Genomic DNA, 21,675 nt, shown 5'->3' with positions numbered 1-21,675 from the left:
GCCAGGACGTTTTTTTACCTTGATAAATTCATTTCATCAGTTCTCTAACAGCCTGCTTCCTAACCACAGAAGATGTTCTCTTAACAATATATTACGCACACTACGAACAATGGTTCAATACTGATAAACTGCTGATTTCAGATTAAAAGGACTTTCACATCTGAGTAGCCTTTACGGTATATCCTTTAACTTTGCATTCTGTCTGTAGGAGACACCAAATGGACACATCTTTTAAGGGCATCTCCAGCCACAAATAAAGCAGATTACCAAGTCGACATCGGATATGTCCTGTAGGTCTATGAAAAATATAATCTATCTAATGGAAAAGGTTAATATGGCAATTGTGAAGAACACTTGTCCAGCAACAGGAAAAGAGGGTATAAAGCTGGGGTGAAATAATACACTGTACTAGCTGTCACGTTGAGAAGGTAATAGTGCAGCCCTGAGCTCACCTTGAACCCCTTTCCCTGCCTTCTTGCTAATCCACTCTATACAGAGGATTCACAACTGGGTGTCGGTCCCTCCACTGGATAAAAGTGTAGTGACACATGTAAAAATAATAAACAGAGCTGTACAGAGGTCCAGGAAACAGTTCAGGATACAAAGGGTTAATAAGGTAAAACAGGAAATCAGGATAATATATAATGGCAGGACTGCAAAGTAACAACAAACATATCAGGGAAGATAAAATAGCATACTTACTAACAACTTTAGGAATGAAACAATATACGGCAGGTATGAAAGTAATGACAAAACAGATCACCAGGGCAAATATAGGCAGGCTTACAAGGAATGAAGGTGAGTGAAAAATTAACTGAAGTCTGCGCACTATACAGATCAGGATACACAGTTTTTGGATCACACAATATTAAACACATCAAAACACCAGGTGTAGGAGCAAAACAATAAGCAATCAATCAGGACCTATACCGTGGCAGAGAACAAAACATGAACAAGTCTGAATACAAGTTAGGATACTATCAGACAGGAGAGAGTACAGAGGAGTATTATTAGACAGGAGAGAGCACAGAGGAGTACTATCAGACAGGAGAGAGCACAGAGGAGTATTATTAGACAGGAGAGAGCACAGAGGAGTATTATCAGACAGGAGAGAGCACAGAGGAGTATTATTAGACAGGAGAGAGCACAGAGGAGTACTATCAGACAGGAGAGAGCACAGAGGAGTATTATTAGACAGGAGAGAGCACAGAGGAGTATTATCAGACAGGAGAGAGCACAGAGGAGTATTATTAGACAGGAGAGAGCACAGAGGAGTACTATCAGACAGGAGAGAGCACAGAGGAGTATTATTAGACAGGAGAGAGCACAGAGGAGTACTATCAGACAGGAGAGAGCACAGAGGAGTACTATCAGAAAGGAGAGCACACAGAAGAGTACTAGCCCACCCTCACTTACTGGACTTTGTCCCTGCCTGTGCTTCAGCTGGGACAAAGATGATGCTGCAGTCAGACAGGATTATTTATAAAAAGGAGATAACACTTCTTTATGAAGTATATTAGAAATTTTTATATTATTATATAATTTTGATTTCTTTATCAGTCCCCAGCTCACTATAGCGCTCTTTCCTCTGAATTTGATGTTTGAACATCTGAAATATTTAAAAATATTAAAAGAATTTGACCTATACCGGGGCAGAGAATAAAACACAAACAAGTCTGAATACAAGTTAGGATACAAGTACAGGTTTAAACAAGACAAAAAAAAACACCAGGCTGGAGGCAAAGCAATGGATTAGGACCCATACCGTGACTGAGCACAAAACAACAGGTCTGAATACAAATCAAAATACAGGTTTTGGTTACAGATACAAACTAAACAGAATACAGATACAAACTAGACAGAATAAAAAAAGACTATGAGTTCAGACAGATTACAGGACTAGTAAAAAGAATAAACCAACAGGTCAGAACTATAGAGCAAGGGCAAGAACAAATTAAAAAGTCTGAACTGAAACCAATGGGCCTAAAACCAGAACAAAGCTAAAAATCAAGAGCACAGGCAGAAGTCTGAGGAGGAATCAAATACCCCCCCCCCCCCTCCCCCATAACTGCTGATTGGTCCAGGCCTGTAACTCCTTGCTAACCACGGTCAACCACGGTTTTAGGTCCGGTTGTAAAAGCGCATACGGCGCAAAAATGAGCCGACCGGACCGAACGTTTCACTCCGGTCGGCTCATTGAAGTGAATGGCATACGGGAGCGCATACGGTTACATACGGGAGCGCGAGCTTTTAGCTCCCTCCTGCCGTATGCGCTCCCGTATGGGACAAAACGTAGTGTGAACCCACCCTAATCCAGGTTTTTGTTACTGGTTTGTACTTTAGGTTTTTGGCCAACATCTGACAAATCAATATATGGAAAATTGTCTTGTGCATAAAATCAGAGCTGGTAATCCTCCAACAGTATGTAACTTAACTCCTTGGGGACGGAGCCCATTATAACCCTAAGGACGGGAGCATTTTTTGCAATTCTGACCACTGTCACTTTAAGCATTAATAACTCTGGGATGCTTTTACTTTTCATTCTGATTCCGAGATAGTTTTTTCGTGACATATTCTACTTTATGTTAGTGGTAATTTTTTGTCGATACTTGCATCATTTCTTGGTGAAAAATTCCAAAATTTGATGAAAAAATTGAAAATTTTGCATTTTTCGAACTTTGAAGCTCTCTGCTTGTAAGGAAAATAAACATTCTAAATAAATAATATTTTGATTCACATATAAAATATGTCTACTTTATGTTTGCATCATAAAGTTGACATGTTTTTACTTTTGGAAGACATCAGAGGGCTTAAAAGTTCAGAAGCAATTTTCCAATTTTTCACAAAATTTTCAAAATCGGAATTTTTTAGGGGCCAGTTCAGTTTTGAAGTGGATTTGAAGGGCCTTCATATTAGAAATACCCCATAAATGATCCCATTATAAAAACTGCACCCCTCGAAGTATTCAAAATGACATTCAGTAAGTTTGTCAACCCTTTAGGTGTTTCACAGGAATAGCAGCAAAGTGAAGGAGAAAATTCAAAATCTTAATTTTTTACACTCGCATGTTCTTGTAGACCCAGTTTTTGAAATTTTACAAGGGGTAAAAGGAGAAAAAGCCCCCCAAAATTTTTAACCCAATTTCTCTCGAGTATGGAAATACCTCATATGTGTATGTCAAGTGTTCGGCGGGCGCAGTAGGGGGCTCAGAAGGAAAGCAGCGATAATGGGATTTTGGAGAGTGAGTTTTGCTAAAATGCTTTTTGGGGGCATGTCGCATTTAGGAAGCCCCTGTGGTGCCAGAACAGCAAAAAAAAAAAAAACACATGGCATACTATTTTGGAAACTACACCCCTCAAGGCACGTAACAAGGGGTCCGGTGAGCCTTAACACCCCACTAAAGTGCAGGTTTTTTCCCCCAAATTTACCATTTCTACAAAGGGTAATGGGAGAAAAATCCCCCCAAAATTTGTAACGCAATTTCTCCCGAGTACGGAGATACCCCATATGTGGCCCTAAACTGTTGCCTTGAAATACGACAGGGCTCTGAAGTGAGAGAGCGCCATGCGCATTTGAGGCCTGAATTAGGAATTTGCAGTAGGGTTGGACCCGGTTACAAGGATGGGGCTTGTCTCCCCCAAAACCCTACAGCAGTGTCTCCCACAGGGTGCCTCCAGCTGTTGCAAGACTCCCAGCCTGCCAGGACAGTCTATGGCTGTCCGGCAACACTGGGAGTTGTGGTTCTGCCACAGCTGGAGGCGCCGTTTAGGAAACACTGCCGTATGAGACGTTTTTCATTTTTATTGGGGGGGGGGGGGGGAGCGGGCGACGTGTAAGGGGGTGTATGTGTAGTGTTTTACTTTTTATTATTAGTTAGTGTAGTGTAGTGTTTTTAGGGTACATTCACACAGGCAGGGGTTGTGTGGGCATGCTGGGAGTTGTAGTTTTGCAGCTTTTAGAAGGCCACAGTGAAGATCACTTATCGCGATCTTCACTGCAGCCTTCTCCGCCGCACTTTCCGGCCGCCGCTCTTCCTCCTGCCGTCGCTGCTCCGGGATGCCGCCGCAGGTCCGGGCTATGTCCCCCCCCCCCTTGCCGCCCGTGTTCCCCCCGCTCTGCACCGACTTCGATCGGTGCGCAGAGCGGGGGGAAATGAACTCTAACCCCCCGCCCCCCTCCTGCCATTGGTGGTCAGCCTGACCGACCAATGGCAGGGATTAGGAGGGGGTGACAACATTGCCACCTCGCTCCTATACTTTAGGCTGGTCGGAGCTGTCTCTGACAGGTCCGATCAGTCTTATTTTCCAGGAGATCGGGTCACCAGTGACCCGATTTGCCCGGATCGCGGCAAATCGCAGGTCTGATGAATTGACCTGCGATTTGCTGCGATCGCCGATATGGGGGGGTCTCAGGACCCCCCTAGGCTTTGCCACGGGATGCCTGCTGATAGATATCAGCAGGCATCCCGGTCCGATCACAGCCCGGCGAGCGGCAGTGATCGGAAATGCCGAGGGCGTATGGATACGCCCTCCGTCCTTAAGTGACGGGACGCGAGGGCGTATGCATACGCCCTTTGTCCCCAAGGAGTTAAAGAAGTATTCAAGGAATTTTTTTGCTTAATATAATAAAATAATCTAGGGGTTCATATGTGTTTCAAAAAGCTGGTACGGCTTTGAAACCCATTGCACGGATCCTTTTATACATATGAAAACTTACCTTCAATAAAATCTTTAAATGATCATTGGTGGCAGCACGATTCATCTCCTATTTCGTGGAATCTTTGAAGCTACCTTGTGCGAGGGGTTTACATGCGAATGCTTTCTTCTTACCTGTGTTTAGCTGATGTGGCAGGCATGGGAAACACTCCATATTGGATGCACACAGTGGCGCTGTTTTATCAAACTGTGTAAGAGGACAAGTAGAGTGATTTTATCTCAGCAGCCAATCACAGTTCAGGTTTCACTTTACCAGAGCTCGTTAGCTGAGCTGTGATTGGTTGCTGTGAGAATATTACTCAGTTTTCCTCTCACACAGTTTGATAAATCTGGGCCAGTATTTCTAAAATAATGCAGCCATCATCTTTGTAATGCATTTCCCATGAACCTTCTGGCTTTGGTTGAGGTGTAATTATTGTACCTCGTCATCTCATCGGGCTGCTATTGCTGAAGGTTACCCAGGGGAACTCCAGTCAGACCAGAGATCACATGACCAAATTAGAGTAGTAAAACACATGGATGCAGCTGTGCTAGGATAAAACAAATGGTGCTGTACGATTAGTAAGTGTGCATGGGGAAAAAAATCCAAAATTGGAGTGCTTCTTTAAAGAGGTTGGGAATAGAATCCCTTGGGAATGGTCTAGGCAAAGATGTAAATACAATTGTCAACCATTCAGAACACTCCAATGTCTAAATAGGTCCTAATATCTTTAGGGCTCACAAACAGCCAAGTAGAACCTTACATTTCTGTTGATCCAACCAAAAGTAAAAGCTCTGCCTCTGTAGAGATCAGGGGGTTATATGGATTTTGAAAGGAATCTCTGCTTTTGTCCCCGGTTTGTATTTGGCACTGCTACCCACAGGAACTGAGCATACATGTACGAGAATGGCATAATAAGACCAGGCATGTGAATTATGAACAACATTGCCAATCCCAAAAATGTAAGCGTCTTTGCTGTTCTCTATGGAGTTAAAGGGGTACTCCGTTGCTTAGCGTTTGGAACAAACTGTGCTGAATGCTGAAGCCGGCGCCGGGAGCTCGTGACGTCATAGCCCCCTCATGACATCACGCCCACCCCCTCAATGCAAGTCTATGGGAGGGGGCGTGACAGATGTCACGCCCCCTCCCATAGACTTGCATTGAGGGGGCGGGGCGTGACATCATGAGGGGGTGGGGCTATGATGTCAAGAGCTCCTGGCGCTGGTCCAGCGTTCAGAACAGTTTGTTCCAAAGGCTGAGCAGCAAAGTACCCCTTTAAAGCTGACCCTTTTTTTTCTTCTAGTCCCTGACAACCCCTTTAAAGCTGACCCTTTGACAACTATTTGTGAATGTCTATGTACAGATGTCATGGGGCGTGACATCATGGGGGCGGGGCTATGATGTCACGAGCTCCCGGCGCCGGATCCAGCGTTCAGAACAGTTTGTTCCAAAGGCTGAGCAGCAAAGTACCCTTTAAAGCTGACCCTTTTATTTCCTAGTCCCTGACAACCCCTATAAAGCTGACCCTTTTATTTCCTAGTCCCTGACAACCCTTTTTAAGCTGACCCTTTGACAACTATTTGTGAATGTCCAGTATCCTTACAGTTACCATTTCACTGGTACCATTTTTTTTTATTTTATTTAAATGTAATGAATTGAGCAGCAGAATCATCACTCACCCTAAGATATAAAAGGCATAAAGACAGCTTTAAGTTCATAAAGAAAAGATAACATTCCAAAGAATAAAAAATTAATTTCCAAGATAACAGTATTAATGTGAAATATCAGGAACTACAAAGAACTTCACCCTATTTCTCCCCTCCCTGTCTGAGCTTTAAATGCTCTGTTTAGTCTGATTTACTCCTTTTCCCTCCCTCCTCACACTGAGAATCAATACAGATTATGGCACAGTAAGACCCACATTTATTTCACAGAATAGACTCTCCGGGTGTAGAGCGGGGGAGGGGTGAGAGCTCTTACTGGACGCTTCTTCGTCGCTTGCTCTTGAGAATCTAGAAGAACCACAGAAGATAACTAGAAGATAATCGCTCCAAGACAGTTTATTAAAAAATAGTGAGCGAGTAAGGCTAAGTTTCCACTTGTTTTTTTTCTGGCAAAAAAAAATATAAAAAACAATATGGAATTGCGCAATCTTTTTTCACAAAAGGTGACATGCTAGCTTTATTCTATCTGTCAGTACGATACCAATGATACCAAACTTAACTTATGTATGATAATTTACGTTTCATTTTATGGTTTAAATTTTTTTTTATTCTGTTCATCACCATGTTCTCACCCCTATTACAGACATTTATCAAGCGATTTAGTTACATTTAGTAAAAAATTTTTTTTTTTTTTGGGAAAGCGAGAAAAGCAAGTTTTCCAAAACTTAACTATGTAGTAATAATTTTAAAAGGGACTACGGGTAGTCAGGTATTTATTAACTGCGACAGTCGCAACTGCGCAAAAAAAAGTCGCAACAAGGTTAAAAATTGACTAAATTTACTCCAGCTCAAACATGGAGCAGAAAAAGCTACTACCAAAGTAAAAAAGAAGAAATTGCTTACGTGAAAGAAAATTATCAACAGGCTGAAACCAGTTGATAAATAAGTCACACATAAGCAAAAAAAAGTAAAGAAAAAATTACTAAAAAAAGGAAGACATAAGCAAACATTGATAAATGTCCCCTTATAACTTTACATTTTTCCACCTATCGAGCTGTGTTAGAGTTAATTTTTTGTGGCATGGGATGTAGTTTTTATTGGTATAACTTTTGCGTGGTTTTGGCTTTTTTATCACTTTTTATGACATTTTTCTTGGATGTGACTAAAAATCTGTTATTTTGACGTTTTGATTATGGGTTCACATTTTTTATGATCTATTATACACACTGTATTATCTGAATTCTTTGATCTATATTTCCTCTGCCCCTATGCTTTGTATGTCATGTATATTTGCTATGTGTTTTGTATGTAGCTATATTTATGTGCTTTGTTTGTTGCTTGCTTTTTGCTGTTTGTTTTTTTGTTTCCTTTTTTAGGTCTGAAAACACATCACGGCAGTTTTCATCGACAATAAGCAGAGCCGAGCTCTTTCTGTGTATCAATATGTATATGTTCTATATGTACTCATTATGTGTATGTACATTTTTGTCCTAAAGCGACTACTTTAATTGCTTGTATACCCCTGATGAACCGTATGTTCTTTCATTGAATTACGGGGAAACGCGTCGGGTGGGTGAGGCATGTATTACGGGGGATTGTCCCTATTACTATTGCACTTTGTGAAATAATTGATATCTACTGTTTTTTATGGGGATTTGTGTACGTTATTCTGTAATAAGAAATTTTTGTAATAAAGGGTTTAAAATTTAGCTATTGGTATTCCTGATTTGGTATTTTGACGTTTACAATTTTTTTTTGTCTGCCGTTGATTAAAGGGGTACTCTGATGGAAAACATTATTTTTTTAAATCAACTGGTGCCAGAAAGTTAAACAGATTTATAAATGACTTCAATTTAAAAATCTTAATCCTTCTAGTACTTATCAGCTTCTGCATGCTCCACAAGAAGTTCTTTTCTTTTTTAATTTCTTTTTTGTCTGACCACAGTGCTCTCTTGACACCTCTGTTCATGTCTGGAACTGTCCAGAGCAAGAGCAAATGCCCATAGCAAACCTAGCCTGCTCTGGACAGTCCCTGACATGGACAGAGGTGTCAGCAGAGAGCACTGAACCCTTGAAGAAGGATCAGAACCCTTAAAGGGGTACTCTGGTGGGAAAGCCACCAAAGCAGAAGACTAGCAAAGTCAGAAAGGCCAAGGTCAGAACAGGCAGACCAATAAATGGTCAGAAAATTAGCCTGATGCCTCCAAATACCCCCAAGAAGTCATATTTTCAGGATTTCCAAGTGTTCTGTGTATGGAATATCCTTAAATCATGACTTGTAGGGGGTTCTTATAGTCTTTATAGGTGCCAGAAAGTTAAACAGATTTGTAAATTACTTATATCATTTTTTTAAATCCTTCCATTACTTATTGGCTACTGAATACTACAGAGGAAATTCTTTTCTTTTTGGTACACAGTGCTCTCTGCTGACATCACGACCACAGTGCTCTCTACTGACATTGCTGTCCATGTTAGGAACTGTTCAGAGCAGCATATATTTGCTATGGGGATTTTCTCCTACTCTGGACAGTTCTTAAAATGGACAGAGATGTCAGCAGAGAGCACTGTGCTCGTGATTCAGCAGAGAGCTCTGTGTTCCAAAAAGAAAAGAATTTCCTCTGTAGTATTCAGCAGCTAATAAGTACTGGAAAGATTAACATTTTTTAATAGAAGTCATTTTACAAATCTAATGATCACAGTAAGAAGTAGTAATAGCGGAGCAACTCACCGGTGTATTGGAGGTGATTCAACCGAAGAACATCGCGGTCAAGCGAGGAAACAGCGGGATGCTGAAGATGTTACGGGGGGAAGTCAGACGTCGGGCCACAGCCGTATCGCACCATTTGGTGCTTCGTCAGGCCCCAGCCTGGCTGGGGCCTGACAAAGCACCAAACGGTGCGATACGGCTGTGGCCCGACGTCTGACTTCCCCCCGTAACATCTTCAGCATCCCGCTGCTTCCTCGCTTGACCGCGATGTTCCACGGTTGAATCACCACCAGTACACCGGGTGAGTTGTTCCGCTATAACTACTTCTTCCTGTGACCATTACTTTTTACCTGTGCCATTGGCGTCAGAGCACCACCCATAGGAGACTGCATACCTGCCCTACCAAATTACGTTGTATCAGGAGTTTTCATTCAGAGTCATATAGGACTGTGCCGGATCTGTCTTTTCTTTTGGGTTTACATTTTACAAATCTGTTTAACTTTCTGACACCAGTTGATTTAAAAAAAAAAAAAAGTTTTCCACCGGAGTACCCCTTTAACCCCTTAACGACGCAGGACGTATATTTACGTCCTGCGCCGGCTCCCGCCATATGAAGCGGGATCGCGCCGCGATCCTGCATCATATCGCTTCGGTCCCGGCGCTCATCAACGGCCGGGACCCGCGGCTAATACCACACATCGCCGATCGCGGCGATGTGCGGTATTAACCCTTTAGAAGCGGCGGTCAAAGCTGACCGCCGCTTCTAAAGTGAAACTGAAAGTATCCCAGCTGCTCAGTCGGGCTGTTCGGGACCGCCGCGGTGAAATCGCGGCGTCCCGAACAGCTGATTGGACACCGGGAGGGCCCTTACCTGCCTCCTCGGTGTCCGATCGACGAATGACTGCTCCGTGCCTGAGATCCAGGCAGGAGCAGTCAAGCGCCGATAATGCTGATCACAGGCGTGTTAATACACGCCAGTGATCAGCATAGGAGATCAGTGTGTGCAGTGTTATAGGTCCCTATGGGACCTATAACACTGCAAAAAAAAAAGTAAAAAAAAAGTGTTAATAAAGGTCATTTAACCCCTTCCCTAATAAAAGTTTGAATCACCCCCCTTTTCCCATAAAAAAAATAAAACAGTGTAAAAAAATAAATAAATAAACATATGTGGTATCGCCGCGTGCGAAAATGTCAGAACTATAAAAATATATCATTAATTAAGCCGTACGGTCAATGGCGTACGCGCAAAAAAATTCCAAAGTCCAAAAAAGCGTATTTTGGTCACTTTTTATACCATTAAAAAAATGAATAAAAAGTGATCAAAAAGTCCGATCAAAACAAAAATCATATCAATAAAAACTTCAGATCACGGTGCAAAAAATGAGTCTTCATACCGCCCTTTATGTGGAAAAATAAAAAAGTTATAGGGGTCAGAAGATGACATTTTTAAACGTATAAATTTTCCTGCATGTAGTTATGATTTTTTCCAGAAGTGCGACAAAATCAAACCTATATAAGTAGGGTATCATTTTAACCGTATGGACCTACAGAATAATGATAAGGTGTAATTTTTACCGAAATACGCACTGCGTAGAAACGGAAGCCCCCAAAAGTTACAAAATGGCGTTTTTTTTCGATTTTGTCGCACAATGATTTTTTTTTTCCGTTTCGCCGTGCATTTTTGGGTAAAATGACTAATGTCACTGCAAAGTAGATTTGGCGACGCAAAAAATAAGCCATAATATGGATTTTTAGGTGGAAAATTTAATGGGTTATGATTTTTAAAAGGTAAGGAGGAAAAACGAAAGTGCAAAAACGGAAAAACCGTGAGTCCTTAAGGGGTTAAGGGATATCAGGTATGTAATAATGTAATAGCTCAGACAATTACACAGGTATGTTTATTTATTGTTTTACAGTGTTTTATTTTGAAAATAGGAAAAGGGGGTGATTTAATTTAAATACGGTTTATTTATTTTTATTTATTTTTAAACATTTTTTTACTTATTTTCAAAAAATGTTGCCTCCCTACCATCAGCTGAAAGCAGCAGGTATCTGCCAGCTTTGGTGGGGACCCAACTCCCAAGCTCAAGGCATACTTCTTTACCCGTCCCATGATGTACAAGTACGTCATGGATCAGGAAGGGGTTAAAGAAAAAGTGTCCTCAAAAAATGTTTCATGTTTTAACCATATTTTTAAAGATTTTTTTGTTATTACACAGTGAACAGTGAAGTACAGTGAAAGGTGACACAAGTAGAGAGATAACACTGGATTCACCGTCATTCACAGCAGAGCTCAGGGTCCCCCTTAGAATGACCTCTGAAAAGTTCACAGCGAAGGCACAGTAGCGTCTTTAATTGATCTGAATGGGACAGCTTCAGTCTATGCTTTTGTTGCGCATACAATAAAGTAGTCTACTAAGCATTTGTATACAGCAAAAAAATTTAATGAAACATAAACCAGTGAAAGTTAAACACAAAACACAGTGTGAACCATGTCCTAGTAATAAATCAAGTGCAATAAAGAATGTTGTACTTCATACCAGAAGAAAAAATTAGGACAACTTTGTTTACTTTCCAGATAGAAATTTTATTTTCCATTATTTAATTTATTAAAACAAATTGTACTGATTCTATTCGGTTATGGCTTCTGGATACGTTTTAGGAAGTTTCTCATTTGTATGATGTAATGGCAGCAAATAATGAAGAGCAATGCTGTACAGTGAGATTCAGGACTGGACAGCTCAATGCACTGGTCTGGAACCTCAGAAATAAGCTTTAGTTCATAAATATGTATATACACTAGATGATAGATACTGTTCTGACATTGGGGCAAGAACTCCACAAGCTCTCTGATGGTGTCCTGTGGTATTTGGCACCAAGAACTTAGCAGCACATTCTATAAAGGGGTATCTGCTTAGTCTGCTTGAAAACATAAAAAAACACATATACAGTGGTCCCTCAACATACGATGGTAATTCGTTCCAAACGAGCCATCGTTTGTCGAATCCATCGTATGTTGAGGGATTCGTGCAATGTAAAGTATAGGAAGCTGTACTCACCTGTCCCCCCGCTCGAGATGGTGTCCCCGGGCCTCCGCTGGGCTCTCCGCTGTCTTCTCCGGTCCTCCGCTGTCTTCTCGGGTCCTCTGCTGTCTTCTCCGGTCCTCTGCTTTCTTCCGCAAGGCCTTACTGGGCCTGCGTAGCGACGTCATTACGCCGCTGTGTACGCCATTCCTATTGGATGACGTGCGCAGCAGCGTATTGACGTCATCGGAGAGGGCCGAGAAGACACCGGAAGACCAGCACTGGACCCGGAGGGCACCCCGGAGCATCGTGAAGGGGTAAGTAATACTTACCGCACCACACGGGGAACATTAAGCTGCTATCCGGCAGCAGCTTAAGCATTTGGCGCTGCCGGATAGCACTTAATGCGATGGCCCCGACATAAAAAAGCATCGTATGTCGATGCTGACATCGACATGTGATGGCCTCTGAGAGGCCATCGTATGTCGATTTGATCATATGTCGGGGCCATCGTAGGTCGGGGGGTCACTGTACTTACCTTCCTTGCTCCCACCGCTGCTGCAATTCTCCCAGAGCCAATTCTGTTACACAACAGCTACTGTGTTTAAGTTTGGCACGTGCACTGCCCAGTGGTGTCCCAACTCAGCCGCAGGATCGCTCAGCTAGTGTTGAGCGGCATAGGCCATATTCGAATTCGCGAATATTCGCGAATATATGGACGAATATTCGTCATATATTCGCGAATATTCGCATAATCGTTATCTCCTCGTTTTATTTTCACATATGCGAAAATTCGCATGTGCTAATTTCCGCATATGCGAATTTTCGCACGGCAGTCTCACACAGTAGTATTAGAGCCTTCTTTACACCACACAAGCTGGAAGCAGAGAGGGATGATCACTGTGATGTGTACTGTGAAGAAACAAATAAAAAAAAAAACGAATATTCGTAATTACGAATATATAGCGCTATATTCGCGAAATTCGCGAATTCGCGAATATGCGATATTCGCGAATAATATTAGAATTGCGAATATTCGCGAGCAACACTACGCTCAGCCTCAGTTTTGCAGCACATGACACAGGTGCTGGATCAGTTCAAGACTTGGGTAACTTGGAGGCCAAGTCATTACCCTGACCTTTTTGTCATGTTCCTCAAACCATTCATGCAGTGGCGTTGCTAGGGTTGGTGTCACCCGGTGCGGTAGAAAATGGTGTCACCCCCATACCTACCCCCCCCCCCCTCAGTAAGTTTTTAGCCTGTTGTGACAGACACCACTGTTGTAGCGCATTGTGAGAAATTCCAGTATAATAATCAGATATACCAGTTGCCACAGAATGGGAAAGTGTTAAAGAAGTTTTCACCATTGAAATATACAGCTCCCAGAATTACTTAAAGGGGTACTCCACTGGAAAACATTTACTTTTATATCAACTGGTGCCAGAAAGTTAAACAGATTTTTAAATTACTTCTATTTAAAATCTTAATACTTACAGTACTTATAAGCTGGTGTATGCTCCACAGGAAGTTGTGTAGTTCTTTCCAGTCTGACCACAGTGCTATTTGCTGACACCTCTGTCCATGTCAGGAACTGTCCAGAGCAGGATAGGTTTGCTATGGGGATTTGCTCCTACTATGGACAGTTCTTGACATGGACAGAGGTGTCAGCACAGAGCACTGTGGTCAGACAGAAAATAAATTAAAAAGGAAAATAACTTACTGTGAATCGCTTATACAGCAGCTAATAAGTACTGGAAGGATTAAGATTTTTAAATAGAAGTAATTTACAAATCTGTTTAACTTTGTAGCACCAGCTGATTAAAAAAAATGTTTTCCAGAAGAGTACCCCTTTGAGCAGTGGTGAGGTTATGCTGGGAGTTGTAGTTTCACTGACCTAACTGTAGAACTGACAAGTGACTACAGCTCTGATGTAGAGAGGAGAATGTACAATGGTATCAGTGACTACAGGTGACATCTTCTCTATAGTGAGGAGAATACACAATGATATCTGACTACAGGTGACGTCTTCTCTATAGTGAGGAGAATACACAATGACATCAGTGATTACAGGTGACGTCTTCTCTATAGTGAGGAGAATACACAATGATATCAGTGATTACAGGTGACGTCTTCTCTATAGTGAGGAGAATAAACAATGATATCAGTGACTACAGGTGACGTCTTCTCTATAGTGAGGAGAATACACAATGATATCAGTCACTACAGGTGACGTCTTCTCTATAGTGAGGAGAATACACAATGATATCACTGACTACAGGTGACGTCTTCTCTATAGTGAGGAGAATACACAATGATATCAGTGATTACAGGTGACATATTCTCTATAGTGAGGAGAATACACAATATCAGTGACTACAGGTGACGTCTTCTCTATAGTGAGGAGAATACACAATGATATCAGTGACTACAGGTGACGTCTTTTCTATAGTGAGGAGAATACACAATGATATCAGTGATTACAGGTGACGTCTTCTCTATAGTGAGGAGAATGTACAATGATATCAGTGACTACAGGTGACGTCTTCTCTATAGTCTTCCCTTATCTAATTCAGATGGTACATACCGCCAGGACTTGTTCCAGCTAAAACTTCTCTCTGCAGAATGTGACACCCAGACGTCTCCTCACTATGTCAGCGCATTCTCATCCTCTATATGAAAACAATTATTATTATAAACCTGAGAGACACTGTATCTTCTAAATATAATACTACTATACACTATACTCTTTGATTATAAACCTTCCATACACTGTACCCTCTGAATATAATACTACCACACACTGTACATTCTGAATATAATACCAACACATACTGTACCCTCTGAATATAAATCTGCCACATACTGTGCCCCTGAATATAATACTACCACATACTGCGCCCTCTGAATATAAATCTGCCACATACTGTACCCTCTGAATATAAATCTGCCACATACTGTACCCTCTGAATATAAATCTGCCACATACTGTACCCTCTGAATATAAATCTGCCACATACTGTACCTCTGAATATAAATCTGCCACATACTGTACCCCTGAATATAAATCTGTCACATACTGTACCCCTGAATATAATACCGCCACATACTGTACCCTCTGAATATAATACTACCACCCACTGCGCCTTCTGAATATAATAATTAGAGATGAGCAAACTACAGTAAATTCAACTCGTCACAAACTTCTCTGCTCGGCAGTTGATAACTTTTCCTGCATAAATTAGTTCAGCTTTCAGGTGCTCCCGTGGGCTGGAAAAGGTGGATACAGTCCTAGGAGACTCTTTCCTAGGAATGTATCCACCTTTTCCAGCCCACCGGAGCACCTGAAGGCTGAACTAATTTACGCAGGATAAGTCATCAACTGCCGAGCCGAGAAGTTTGTGACGAATCGAATTTACTGTAAGTTCGCTCATCTCTAATAATACTACCACAAACTGCGCCCTCTGAATATAATACTACCACAAACTGTGCCCTCTGAATATAATACTACCACAAACTGCGTCCTCTGAATATAATACTAGTACAAACTGCGCCCTCTGAATATAATACTACCACAAACTGCGCCCTCTGAATATAACATTGCCATACAGTGCACCCTCTGAATATAATACCACAACCGCAGTAACACCCCTCAACATCCGTTAGCTGATGTTATTACGACGGGAGGGGGGTATTGGTGGTGTTGCTAGTGGATGATGGGGGTGCTACTACTCGGGGGGTGCTGCTGGAGGATGATGAGGGTGCTACTAGCCATCCCCCCAGGCAGTATCATCCCCATCATCCATCGGCAGGATCATCCTCCTGGCAGGAGCACCGCCATCATCCACCATCAGGATCTGCTGATGGAGGTGCTGCTGGGGGGGGGGGGGTGTTGCTGGTGGATAATGAGGGTGCTACTGCCAGGGGGGGAGCATTAGGTAGGCAGCAGTTCCCCCACATTAGGTAGCATCTATTCCCCACATTAGGCAGCATAGATTCCCCACATTAGGTAGGTCGCAGTTTCCCCACATTAGGTAGCATCTATTCCCCACATTAGGCAGCATAGATTCCCCACATTTGGTACCAGTTCCCCCACATTATATAGGTACCAGTTACCCCACATTAGGTAGCAATTTCCCCACATTAGGTAGCACAGATTCCCACATAAGGTAGCACAGACTCCCCACATAAGGTAGCATAGACTCCCCACACTTGGTAGTAGTTTCCCCACATTAGGCCACAGGCTCCCCACAATGGGTCAAAGTCTCCCCACAATAGATCGCTGGTTATACCCCCCCCCCCCCCCCCCCCACACACACACACACACACACACACACACACACACACAAAAACACATACAACACAGAGAGACACACACACAAACACACACACACAGTCAGAGAGACACACACTCACAGACACACACACAGTCACACACACATGCACACAGTCACACACACATGCACACAGTCACACACACACAGAGTCTCACACACACAAACATAGATAGAGACAGACACACACACTCACCCATCCAGAGCAGCGCTCCTTCTCACCGGGCGCTGTGCGAGTGACGTAACTGACGTCCTCCTGCGCGGCCATACGGTGTGACGTCAGGCCGGCGCAGACGTGGGAGCGGAGGCCGGGCACAATGCTGGAGAAGGTGAGGGGGGTGTGATGATGGACGGGCGCACAGTGCAGGAGAAAGAGGGGGGTTGCTGATGGACGGACACACACAGCACGGGGGGGGGGGGGGGGGTTGTGCTGACGGATGGGAGGCCGGTCGGGCACAGATGGGGGAGGTGGTGTCTGTGTAGCTGGGGGGGGGGGGTGCGGCTACGGAGCGTCTTGGTGTCACCCCGTTAGGTTGGTAACCCGGGTCGCAACGCCACTGCATTCATGGACATTTTTTACAATGGGGCCGGGCACATTATCCTGCTGAAAGAAAGCAATGATATTAGGGAATACCGCTACCATGAAGAGGTGTGTATCGGGTCTGCAATAATGTGTAAGTAGGCGGCACCTGTCAACGTGATATTCGTATGAATGCCGGAAGCCAAAGTTTTTCATTGTGGATTGCCTGGTAAATCTCCTTGCCTCCTTGCCTTCAAAAATTTTAAGAAAAACTTAACTAAAAAAGGAATACATAAGCAAACATTGATAAATGTCCTCCTATGTTTGTTCCCTTTTTTTCAATGCGAAAATTCGTAATGAAATTCACATAGTGCGCATGCGCCATTATATCTTTCACCTAAAAGAAAGAAGGGATTAGTGTCCTCTGGAAGGGCCATTATTCATGAATATTTGCATATTCGCATGTACGAAATATTGGAGCCTTCTTTGGACCATAGGCTGGAAGCAGGGAGGGATGATCACTTTTTTTTTTTTTTTTTTACACAGTACACATCAATGTTATGATGTGTACTGTGAATATACCAATATATATCGCTATATACTAAATATTCACAATATTGCGAAGTGCCGATATTCACTGTAAAATTAGCATTTCGAATATTCGCGCTCAACACTAATTATCACGTGTCCTTTATAGGCATTTGGTGGTAGACAGGGGTCAGTCGGGATACTATGAACACTCTAGCATTTCCTTTAGTAATAATGGTAACAGAAAACAGAATTCATCAGACCAGGTGATCTTCTTCCGGTGCTCCATGGTCCAGTTTTGGTTTTCCCATCTAATTCCGATTGACAAGGGCAAGTTGTGTTGTCTTCTTTGATGCAAAATTCATGTGGATTCTATATTTCAGAAGTTACATGTAGACACATTTCAAATCCTACTGAAATAAATGGAATGTGTTTATTACACAGATTCCGACGTGGAATCAGCATTAAATATCCATTGTGGGACCATGGTCTAATAACAAGTGGTTTGCATCTAGTCAGAAGTAAAAAATATTCATGGATTCCAGTAGACAAAACATGTATTGCGGAGTTGAAGGCTTTGTTTGCTGCCTGGCAGGATGACTTTTCATGCTGTACAGAGTGGGCCGGCTGGGATCAAGCATGTACAATAATGATCCGACTGCTTTCATTTTTAACAAAAGATTATTAATTTTTACACGAGTAGCTATAGATTACCCGGCTCCTTGACTGCCCGAGTGTTGTGTAATAAGCAAGTTATCGGAACAATCTCTGCTCCCTGCACCCCGGCCAGCGCCTGCTCGTCAAGTCATCTATTAGGATTTATTTGTCATCCTTAATTAAAACATACAGTGAATACAAAGAGAAATGAATGCCACCCAGTACCAGGCCTGTCAGGAGGAGGGAGGGAAGTGCAAAGAATCTGCACGTACTGAACATCCATCAATCACCCAAGGGCTCTGTGTATTAATTGGCAAGTTCTATGGGGCGTAGTCAGCAAAGGAGGGAACCATAGTGTAGCGTTCTACCCTGGAGGGCTGATATACAGTGACCCCCACGACCTATGATGGCCCCGACATACGATCATGTCAGCATACGATCACTCTCAGAGGCCATCGCATGTTGAAGGCAGCATCAACATAAGATGCTTTTGTATGTCGGGGCCATCGCATAAACGGCTATCCGGCAGCGCAGACTACTTCAGCTGCCACCGGATAGCCGTTTACGGTGCCCCGTGTGCTCCGCTGATGATCACTTACCTGCCCTCGGGGCTCCGGCGCGTCCACTTCGGGATCCCCTACATCGTCGGCGCTCTCCATCGTCCTCATCACGTCACTGCGCACGCCGTCCTGTCATCCAATAGGAGCGGCGTGCGTGGCGACGTGATGGCGGCGAAGGAGAGCGAGGGTGTCGGGGAAGCAGAGGCCTTGCCGGAGCGTCGGGGAAACCCCGGTGATGGCGACAGCGATGGAAGGCAACATCCAGGGCAGCGGTGACAGTCCAGAGCGGCGGGGACACGTGAGTATAACCTCCAATACCAGTGGTCTTCAACCTGCGGACCTCCAGATGTTGCAAAACTACAACTCCCAGCATGCCCGGACAGCCGTTGGCTGTCCGGGCATGCTGGGTGTTGTAGTTTTGCAACATCTGGAGGTCCGCAGGTTGTAGACCACTGTCCTTTACTTTACATTGCATGGATCCCTCAACATACGATGGTTTCAACAAACGATGGTCCATTTGGAACGGTTTACCATCGTATGTTGAGGGACCACTGTATATCCAGTCTATTGCTGGGTCCAGTTATTCTTTCAATTTGGCAATGTAGATCTAATAGGTTTTATATTATGTGCATTGTGGTAAGATATGAGATAGAGCAAGAATGAATCATTAATCACAATGGAAAATTGTATCAAGAAGAAATCCTGTTACAGCAACTGATATGGATTATTACCAAGACATATGGAGTGTAGGGAGTTTGTGATTAGAGATGAGCGAACTTACCGTAAATTCGATTCGTCACGAACTTCTCGGCTCGGCAGTTGATGACTCATCCTGCGTAAATTAGTTCAGCCTTCAGGTGCTCCGGTGGGCTGGAAAAGGTGGATACATTCCTAGGAAAGAGTCACCTAGGACTGTATCCACCTTTTCCAGCCCACCGGAGCACCTGAAAGCTGAACTAATTTATGCAGGAAAAGTCATCAAGTGCCGAGCCGAGAAGTTTGTGACGAATCGAATTTACTGTAAGTTCGCTCATCTCTATTTATGACGTAGTAAAAGCCACTCCCCCAACTACTACTACCATTAGACGTGACAAGTCTTAGGCTCTGTTCACACCATGTTTTGGCATCTTGTTGAAAGTTACTATTTTTCAAGATTAGAAAAAGGTACCTTTAAAACTGGATGCCAATCCTGTTGCATCCTGTTACCATTGACTTCCCTGTTACAAAACACAAGATCCCCTGATCATGGTTTGTTCGTGAACAGGGCAAAAAAAAAAAAAGTCTGCTTCAATTATGTGTCCTGTTACATTAAGTTTCAGGCCAAGGCTACAACTCTTTGTACTGCTACACATTGATTTCAACTATGAAGATACATTTGCAGTCCAAAGCACTGCATTCAGTGCTATTTAATCCTGTGGACTGCAGCTGTCGCTCAATAGTTACAATTAATCGGCAGCACTACAAAAAGTCACAGTGTGGCCATAGCCTTATAGTGTCACTACAATTTCAATAAACTTTTGACATGTTGCCCAGAAATGTAGAAACGTTTATATTGCACCAAGTCTCACTCCTGAGACCCACTGCAATCATGGGTTTTAACCCTATACAGTGTGCCACAGCACTCTTCACACCTCGGATGGCTGCTCTGTCTGACCTCCATAGACTTGTGCAGTGAAAGGGTTGGGTCTGAGTGACAGCTGGGGAGTAAAGCACACGCCATCATGCACTTCACCCATTTGTAACTTGTGAATAGTGTTGAGCGGCATAGGCCATATTCGAATTCGCGAATATTCGCGAATATATGGACGAATATTCGTCATATATTCGCGAATATTCGCATATTCGTAATATTCTCGTTTTGTTTTCGCATATGCGACAATTCGCGTATGCGAAAATTTACATATGCGAAAATTAACATACAAAATTAGCATACGCGAATCTCACACAGTAGTATTAGAGCCTTCTTTACATCACACAAGCTGGAAGCAAAGAGGGGTGATCACTGTGATGTGTACTGTGAAAAAAAAACAAACGAATATTCGTAATTACGAATATATAGCGCTATATTCGCGAAATTCGCGAATTCGCGAATATGCGATATTCGCGAATAATATTCGAATTGCGAATATTCGCGAGCAACACTACTTGTGAACTCGGAACTCAGGAGTAAAAACCAGTGCTATATAACTTTTGAAGAGTCAAACATTTATTTAAAATCATAGTAACACATTAAGAGTATGTTCATACAGGTGGAATTATAGTGGACTCAATGGGGTCTGTCATGGAAAATCCGACACGGGAATCCTCCATGTTTGGATTGTATAAATCTACAATATATAACACTGGAGTGAGTATGTGGGCCGGCAGGACAGCTCTTTTAATCTAATTTAATTTAAAGGGGTAAAACATTTTTTTAACAAATCAACTGGTGCCAGAAAGTTAAACATATTTGTAAATTACTTCTATTTAAAAATCTTAACACTTTCAGTACTTATCAGCTACTGTATGCTCCACAGAAAGTTGTATAGTCATTTTCAATGTGACCACAGTGCTCTCTGCTGACACCTCTGTCCATGTCAGGAACTTTTCAGAGCAGGAGAGGTTTTCTATGGGGATTTGCTTGTACTCTGGACAGTTCCTGACATGGACAGAGGTGTCAGCAGAGAGCACTGTGGTTTACCTGGGAAGAACTACATAACTTCCTCTGGAGCATACAGCAGCTGATAAGTTTTCAGAAGAAACAAGATTCAGTTTATTAGATAGGGGACCCATCTTTAAATCTTTAAAAATAATTTATTCCGATACAGAAGGTATGACACGAAGACCCAGATGGAGGTGCCCAGAAGATCTTGAGCCAGGAACTCATAATGAGACATCCAGTTTTTCACCTCCCAATTAAACGGGAAATACGAAGCCAGAAGTGAGTGTCCCACATATACGAAGATTGAATTCATTCCTGGATTTAGTATAAAAGAAACATTATAATAAAA

At 42.8% G+C, this 21,675-nt stretch overlaps 1 protein-coding gene across 16 annotated transcripts in view; it reads right to left on the bottom strand.

Moving 5' to 3' along the window:
- Positions 1–21,675, bottom strand: part of LOC130282764 (proto-oncogene tyrosine-protein kinase receptor Ret-like) — a 597,601-nt gene that overhangs the window by 122,200 nt on the left and 453,726 nt on the right. The window contains exon 1 of one of the 16 annotated variants that reach the window (XM_056531416.1): positions 14,674–14,739. The exons of 14 other annotated variants lie outside the window; for them this stretch is intronic. The gene's annotated coding sequence lies outside the window, so the exon portion shown is untranslated. Of the gene's footprint in view, positions 1–4,716; positions 4,875–14,673; positions 14,740–21,675 lie in introns of those variants that run through there. One more of the 16 variants, XM_056531415.1, reaches the window with a different exon arrangement.

This window comes from Hyla sarda, chromosome 7, assembly GCF_029499605.1.
Source record: "Hyla sarda isolate aHylSar1 chromosome 7, aHylSar1.hap1, whole genome shotgun sequence".
Classification (NCBI taxonomy): domain Eukaryota; kingdom Metazoa; phylum Chordata; class Amphibia; order Anura; family Hylidae; genus Hyla; species Hyla sarda.
The sequence above is the reverse complement of the archived record's forward strand: the minus strand, read 5'-3'. Positions and strand labels throughout refer to the sequence as shown.